The sequence below is a fragment of the Scyliorhinus canicula genome, chromosome 8 (assembly GCF_902713615.1).
Source record: "Scyliorhinus canicula chromosome 8, sScyCan1.1, whole genome shotgun sequence".
Taxonomy (NCBI): Eukaryota; Metazoa; Chordata; class Chondrichthyes; order Carcharhiniformes; family Scyliorhinidae; genus Scyliorhinus; species Scyliorhinus canicula.
This window is the reverse complement of record NC_052153.1, coordinates 12,118,896-12,127,888: the sequence shown is the minus strand read 5'-3', so window position 1 is coordinate 12,127,888 and position 8,993 is coordinate 12,118,896.

The following is an 8,993-nucleotide window of genomic DNA, read 5'->3' as shown; positions in this document are numbered from 1 at the left end:
CTCGAGCATAACGTCCGTGCTTTAAGTGGTTGTGTCCAAGGCATGGTTCGGTCTGTGTTGACCATGGCTGAGGGCCTCGACATCATGTCCCAATTGATGAGGGACATGTTCCAGACACAGGTGGACATTGCCGAGGCACTGCAGGGCATGGGCCAGTCACTGTGGACCAATGCTGATGGCTCCAACACCACGGTGCAGACAATGGAGAACCTCCAGGACTGGTACCGCCAAATGGCCCGGAGGCTTCTGAAGCTCATTCCAAATGGCCCTCCAACCATGGAGTTACTCAGGGTCCATCGGGCATCCCCAGGGAGGATGAAGGCCTGAGGCCCATCCCGAGGCCTTCCACCAAATAGAATCCAATTATTCTAAATACCCCCTCCCCTCCTGACAATTATGAATCTCAAAGGCAGGGTGCGGAGCAGGGGGAGTAACAATGCCTGTGTCACCAGTAAGTCGACCAGGAACCCCAACTCCAGGCCCTCCATAGGACGACCGTCAAGGGCATCAAAGGTCACAGGTGCAGAAGATAGCAGGTCGCCTCCATGTTTGATGGTCCTGGGGTCAATCCTAGTCATAGCAGTAGACCACAGAGAATCAAAAAGAGTGTGGAGCACAGAGTAGGCACTGGTGAGATCACTGTCCGTAGCTAGAGGAAAAGGAAATCTGTTACATTAAAATGTTAATCACTGAAACATTTTGCACTTGATACACATGATGTCTCTGTCACTTTAATCTTCACAGCGGCCCTGCCTGCACCCCTACTCACTTTTCCCTCCTGTTCCCCCCCCCCCCCCCCCCCCATGCATGGTGGTCCAAGATCAATAGCCCCCGATGCAGACTCCATATGTGGATAGCACAATTGCTTCACAGCTCCAGGGTCCCAGGTTCGATTCCAGCTTGGGTCACTGTCTGTGTGGAGTCTGCACATCCTCCCCGTGTGTGCGTGGGTTTCCTCCGGGTGCTCCGGTTTCCTCCCACAGTCCAAAGATGTGCAGTTTAGGTGAATTGGCCATGCTAAATTGCCCTTAGTGTCCAAAATTGCCCTTAGTGTTGGGTGGGGTTACTGGGTTATGGGGATAAGGTGGAGGTGTTGACCTTTGGTAGGGTGCTCTTTCCAAGAGCCGGTGCAGACTCGATGGGCCGAATAGCCTCCTTCTGCACTGCAAATTCTATGATATCTATGATGAGGATGGGTGTGAGCGCACTGACAGTAGACAGACAGGACACAGACTTAATCAGATCCTGAGGAGCACCAGAGCTTTCCTCACAGCGAGTGGTCATCACTCTCCTACCTTGTGTAGGGACCCACTGCCAGTGCCAACACAGGCCCATCACCCTGGACTGAGATTACACAGGCCCTTGCATGGTGCCCCGCTACTATGCCAGGTTGTGGAGGGCGCAGCAGATCACCACAAAGCGGGAGACACTCTGGGGGATGTACTGTAAAATCCCGCCAGAGCAGTCCATGCAGCAGAACTGCATTTTTAGCATCCCGTTGCACCGCTTAATGACAGCATGAGTGGCACCTTGGGCCTCATTGTATCAGGTCTCTGCCTCAGCCTCAGGCCTCTGCACTGGCGCCATTAGCCATAACCCCAGCAGGTGTCCCTTGTCCCCCCCCCCCTCCCAAGAGCCAACACGTCATCCTGGGCTGCTCTTCGGAAACACCAGGGATCTCTCCCAGGATAGTGGGCAAAGACTGCATGATCCTGAGGCGGAGGTTGTACACGATCTGAACATTCAGGGAGTGTAACCACTTCCTGTTAATATAGGGCACTCCCTGATACGCCGGAGCTCGCAGGGCGACGTGCATGCCATCGATCGTCCCCTGGACCAGGGCAATCCCAGGGATGGTGGCAAATCCTGCAGTCTGGGCATCTTGATGGGCCTGGTCCAGATTGAAGATGATATAGTCGGATGCCGGAGCTTACAGAGCTTCCCCTGTGAGGATGATTGCAAAATGCCTTGCTGGTCCTCATTCCAGCCCTGGAATGACACAGCAGCATAGAAACTTAGGGCTGCAGCGACCTTCACGGGCACCAGGAGCGGGTGTCCTCCTCCTCCACGGGCCGCCATGTCCGTGAGGACTTGACACAGGTGTCGCACTTTCTCTCTGTTGAGACACAGTTTTCTGCGGCATATGCCGTCTCTCAGCTCATTGAAGGACCAACGGCTTCTATACACCAACGCCTCCTGGCAGATCGCTGGCCTCCCCTTCTGACACCCTCCTCTGCCTGATGGGTAGTTGGAGCTTGAGGGTGTTCGGCGGCCCTCCGCACATGTGTTGCTATCTCCAGCCTGCGCTGGACTTGTTGTCTTCTTCGCCGTCTGTCCATCTCGGCTGCGACAAGCAGAGCAAGGGTAACCTCCGCGGGATCTACACCAGCATTCATTTTTGTATCTGGAAGGAATTGGGGAAGGAGAGACACCGGCAGTCAGTTACGTCTTCCATCCCGGGACCCTCATATCTCCCAAGCCTCCCCCACCTTTACCATGACTGTCCCACCTTCTCTCGGAGTGCCATCCAGCGAGCCAGTTGTGCTGGCAAACCTCACTCTGCACACTCACTCCGGCCTGATGAGGAGCCCTTACACCACAGATCTCTGCCAGCCACATTAGGGAGGTCGTGCTCAGCTGTCCTCTGCTCATCCAGGCACTTACCCTTTGGACCTAACTGTAAAGTTTATAAACACCTAGCTATGATTGACAGCTCCTGACTGCATCAAAAACAGTTAAGTTATTTCTGTTGAGAAAAAGAGGAATGAAAGCATTGAACTCCTCAATGTTTATAAACATTGTGCTTAGGTTCAAATCATGCAACTTGAGATGCATTGAAGCATGATTGGCAATGAAAATTAACAGTCCAAACATCTGGATCTCTGGGAGCTGTCAATGGCAGCCCACTAAAAGCTATTTCTTTTTAAAGTGAATAAAAATCTTGAAGGTCATTGGATCTGTGAGAGTTCAAAGCCTTGTGATGTGCTTTTGGCTTTCTATGAAGTGACATCTGCTGCTGCTTTGTAGACATCTGTCTGAGGCAGTAGGTGCAACAGACAGGTGAGTGAAAAAGACATTATTTATTTCGCTATTTCTGCCTGGACTGCTCTTTAGCTTCCTGGCAGCCGTTACGGGTAGGGGTGGGGAATCTCTGTTATGGAGGGGTCTCTGATATGGGGGTTTCTCTGATATGGGGGATTTTCTGATATGGGAGGATGCCTTGATCGGGTCTGTGGTGGGGGTCTGTGGTGGGGCCTCTGGTGTGTGTCTCTGGTGGGCACCTCTGGTAGGGGTCTCAGGTGGGGCCTCTGGAGGGGGTCTCTGGTGGGAGACTCTTGTGGGGGTTACTGTTGGGGGGGGGGCTGTGGTGTGGGGTGGGCAGGATTTGCATTGTGGGGGGGGGGGGAAGAGGAACCGCTGATGGATTTTAGGGGCAGCTACCTAAAATATTTACCCCCTTGGCCCACCGCGAGTTCCACTGTGTCAAGGCCACGCTGGCAAATACTTGCCCCAATCCATGCTCCCGTGAATCCTGGCCCAAAGCATCACAGAGGCATGGAGAATCCAGTGTCCAGCCCATTAATAGGATGCAAATAGATCATTTTGACCCATTTGCAACATGAAAATGAAATGAAAAATGAAAATTGCTTATTGTCACGAGTAGGTTTCAAATGAAGTTACTGTGAAAAGCCCCTAGTCGCCACAATCCAGCGCCTGTTCGGGGAGGCTGTTACGGGAATCGAACCGTGCTGCTGGCCTGCTTGGTCTGCTTTCAAAGCCAGCGATTTAGCCCAGTGCTAAACCGCAGGTGCGGGGCACGTACCTCAATGCCACTGCCGATGGAGACCGGAGCATTGCATTTGCTGATCCCATTTTTTCCCCAACACGGGATTCTCCTCCGCATTAGGAACTCCGCTACCTGCAGCGAGCGGCGGAGAATCCAGCTCACCAATTGCAGACCCGCGTAAGGATATAAAAATATACGGCTAATTCCAGTCGTTAACCTTGAAGCGTACACAATAATTGACAATGCAAACCGAGAGTGAGATGTGGTCAGGATTGTCGGATTACCCAGCATGTTCAAATTGGTCCAGTTTGAAAATGTGTTTTCCACGGTAACTCAAAAAGTATGGAAACTTCTGTTGTGACTTGGAGCAATATATTAGTTATGTAAATTACAGGTCAAAGGAAGCTAATTGGAAAATACTGAATTTGTCTCTGTCTGAATTTTATTTTTCACAAGTGTGATTGGTTTTCAAATTAAGGCAGAGTTGAGTTCATTATTTGTGCGGTTCAAATAAATACAAATGTTTTAATTTCAAGAGCATTTGATAGGTTCACTTTTTTATTACATCCACGCATATTAAAATTTCACAGTCCAATTTAAACCTGCACTTATTACGCGTGCTGGTTTCGAATTTGTCAGAGGTTACTTTTTTAACAATGGTTACAGCACAAATTGCAAAGAAACTTTCTCAATAATGAGCTGTTTAATCTTATTTCTACATTTCAACGATCAGAGGGATGACAGAGGATCAAAAATAATATGTGAAAACAGGTTATGATCCTCTTGAACAATACGAAGCATGGAATAATGATGCAAAGAGGAGAGATATTAATATTTCATCCTGTGTGTTTTTCAAGTGAAGAAACTTGTGTGAAAATCCAATTAGCTGTTTATTTAATCTCAACTCTCAAGTTAACCAATACACTATTCATAACATAGTGAGGGTCTTAGACCTGTGTGTGTTTGCTCTGGGTTTGATTATGTATTGCATTTGCCCACATTTATAATGGAACAGTGCCTATGTGAGGCTATCACAGACATCCCCACCTTGGTGTCAAGGGCAATGCGGTCGTTTAGCATCTTTTGAGTCCTCAGTGTTTTGCAATAGGAGAAGCTTTTCTTCAGCAGTAAACTTAAAGTCTCAAATTGTCATACATTTCATCAAAGGGTTGAATAGAAATAAGGTTAAAGGGCATTACTTGAAAATGAGGACCGAATTATATCAGTGTGCCCTGGTCCAGTTATTCCTCTGGTCTTCTTTGAGCGAAAGACTTCACTTATTCTTCACTCGCCTTTGTGTATGTCACAGGAAATCGAAGAGTTATTTTCGAAAATATTTCAGACAGGCTCAGATATGTTTTTTTTTTTGTCATGTCCATTCCTCAAAGGTTGTTGCTTTCAACTAATATGCTTGGACCAATGATGTGACCCAACAACAGGAGGTTTATAGAAATAGCCAGTCGCACAAAGCCACTCTGGCGTCTGTTCCAATTGTTGAGGAGGTATTTCCCAACTGTGTTTATCATGATTGTCAGACGTATTTTCAGGGGCCTCTTGTTAAGGACAGAGGAACACAGGAAATAGGACTGTACGTTTTGTCTTGTCAGACCTCCTCCGCCATTCAGTGTGATCATGGCTGATTTATGGATTCAACGCCATTTTCCTGCCCCCTCCCCATATTCCCTGTGTCATGTGAGAGTACCTTTAAGAAATGGATGTTTAAGCAATGTACCTTTAAGAAATGGAGCAGCTCATATTACTGAAGTGATGTCAGAGTGTAGGTGGAGCTGGGGTTTTAGCACAGCCATTTTGCAGTGTTTAGTTTCAGTTTGAAAGAGCAGCTGAAAAGTGCCTGGCTGGTTTGCTGTGAGCTGTTTTGAAAGGAGAAAGCCAGTTTTGAGAAAAGAGCTTGGGTGTGTCTGAGTTTGCAGTGAGCTGGATCTGCTGTGATCTCTGCCAGGAAATAATATCTCTGAATCATTTGGGTGATATAAACTCATAATAGTAATGTCTTTAACATGATGTGTTTCTGTTTAAAGGTGTTCAGTATTTTGGAGGTTTGAAGGAACATTTTGAGAAATTATTTAGTGTTGTATTATTTTAAGTAAGGGGTGTTAAGAGATCCAATGTTTATTTAAGAAGGTTAAGGTGAATTCATGAAATAAACATTGTTTTGTGTTTAAAAACCCACGTGTCCATAATTGTAATACCGCACCTGGAGACCAAGCCATGTGCTTCAAAAGCAACAATACATTAAAGTGGGGGTTGGTTGAACTCCATGATACATTTTGGGGTTCTGAAAACGTCGCTCCCATAACACCTGAGAAACCAAATAATCTGTCTTGCTCAGCCTTTCCCCATATTCATCCCTGGGGCTATCACAGCCCTCTGGGGTAGAGGATTCCAAAGATTTGCAACACTTTAAAATGATGTAATTATGACTCATCTCAATCCTACATTCTTAATTATTCAGTTGTCTCGTACCACCCCTGCGCCGAAGGAAGATTGGGAAATTACAGCCAGTGTCTCCACAATTATCAGTCTCACTTCCCTCAGTATTCTTGGATGCATCCGATCTGGTCCTAGCACTTTATCTCTCAGTACAGACAGCCTACCCAATGCCTTCCCCTGGTCCAATTTTAAACCTTTTAATTGTCTGACACAATGACCTGCTCAGCATCTTGCCCCTTGGTGAAGACAGACATAAAACATTCATTTAATACCTCAGCCTCCTGCCTACATGTGTCAATCCCCCCTTTTCACCCTTAAAAGCCTCAACTCCTTGGCCAATGAGAAGGCCAAAATCTATTTGATTCGAGCCATGGAACAAAAAGGTGCAATTACTTTATTCAGCATCATCTATAGGTCAGCAACCAGTGAGAAAGGTGTAGAGGTTCAAATTTGCAAGGAAAATAGAGAGGTGCTATAAAACCCGTGTGTGCGTGGGTTTTCTCCGGGTGCTCCGGTTTCCTCCCACAGTCCAAAGATGTGCAGGTTAGGTGGATTGGCCATGATAAATTGCCCTTAGTGTCCAAAATTGCCCTTAGTGTTGGGTGGGATTACTGGGTTATGGGGATAGGGTGGAGTTGATGACCTTGGGTAGGGTGCTCTTTCCAAGAGCCGGTGCAGACTCGATGGGCTGAATGGCCTCCTTCTGCACTGTAAATTCTATGAAATTCTATAATATAATATTGCTGAGAAAAGAGACAGACTAACAACAATCTATACTGCTCATGAAATTCTCTCATTATTTTTTTTTTATATAAATTTAGTGTACCCAATCATTTTTCCAATTAAGGGGCAATTTAGCATGGCCAATCCACCTAGCTTGCACGTTTTTGGGTTGTGGGGGCGAAACCCACGCAGACACGGGGAGAATGTTCAAACTCCCCACGGACAGTGACCCAGAGCCGGGATCGAACCTGGGACCTCAGCGCCGTGAGGCGGTTGTGCTAACCACTAGGCCACCGTGCTGCCCTGAAATTCTCTCATTATAACTACTGTATAATCATGGTCATAATTATGGGGTGCACGAGCCGCAGTGGTTAGCACGGCAGCCTCACAGCGCAAGGTTCCGGGTTCAATTCCGGAAAGCCAGTGTCAATGCAATGAGAATGGATGGGGCACAGAACAATTGGAATCAAAGATTGGCTGAAAAAATGGTAATCAAATATGAGAAATGTGAGTGGACTCAGAGCAGCTTGGAACCAAAATCCAGAGGATCGAAGTAGATAGGATAAAGAGAAATACATGATAAAAAGGGAAAAGTTGACAGTATTAACTTGCTCAGCACACAGAAGTAGAATTAACAGATAGAGCTATAAATTACCTTTAACGTACTCCCTGAATAGAGGCACACACAACGATAGCTAGTCATTGAAACATGTATTTTTGAAAGTATATGGGCGCGATTCTCCCGAGTCACGAAGACTCGGGAAGCTGGCGTCAAAAACGGGCGGGTTTGACGCCAGCCTCCGCCCCCCCGACCGGGAACCGATTCATCTCCCCGGTCGGGGCTAGCATCGCGCGGCCGTGAACTCCGGCATCGCGGGCCTAACGAATTTCGTTAAGCCTGCTAGCCAGAGTTAGCGACGGCTGACGCGTCAGATGACGTCAGCCGCGCATGCGCGGATTGGACGACTCCAACCCGCGTATGCGCGGATGACGTCATCACGCATATGCGTGAAACCCGCGCATGCGCGGGCCGGTATGCCCCTCAGCCGCCCCGCGAATGGATACAGCGGGGCGGCGGAGGGAGAAAGAGTGCGCGGGGTAAGTACCCGCTGCCCGCGATCGGTGGGCACCGATCACGGCCCCATGGCACCCTTGGCACGGCCGTGGTACTGCCGTGCCAATCGGTGCCATGGTTCCCCAGATCGGGACTTTACGGCCGTTTTTACGAACGGTCAGACCAGGTGTGTTTTACGTTCATAAAAACGGCCGTAAAGGCCTTGGAATTCGGCCCATCGGCCAGGGGAGAATAGCTGCTCGCCGTAAAAAAACGGCGGGCAGCGATTCGTGTCGGGAGGCGGGCGTGGGGGGGGAGGAGAATAGCGGGAGGGCATCGGACCAGTGTGTCCGTAAAAATTTACGCCGCCCGCTATTCTCCGAATTTTCGTGACCGCGGAGAATTGCGCCCTATATAACTTGTATTGAAAGCATAGACCATTGCTAGCAATATAATATTCGCAAGGCATGATGGGACATAGCTAATTGAATAAAACCACATTCCTTCAGATTCACAATAAGCAGAAAAACATTTCTTATCAGTGGTCCCCAGACAGCTCTTATGAATAGGATACACATTGGACCAAGGACACCGGATAAGGGGCTTGTAAACACTTCAGGAGACCATGTCAGATCCTCATGGTCCACGAGCTGATCACGCAGTCCCATGCCACCTGAGAGTAAATTACATTGGTCAATATATGTAGTCTATAGCAGTCGTGATTGGCCCACGCCCAGCTGGGGGCGGCTACCGACTTTCAAAAATGTTATAATTGCCGAATTAACAATGATGCAAGTTCAGAGTTAATCAAGAGCCTGCCCCAGATTGGTCTCCCACGTGTGTTGGAAAATAAAGCCCATCATTAACCACAGTTGCTGTCTCCGCGAGTCTTTGTGTTAGCTGAGTTGTAATTAAGAAGGAAAATCCCTCACGTGAAAGCTAGCTTAATACTCAGTCTCTGGAAATGTTTTGAGAAGA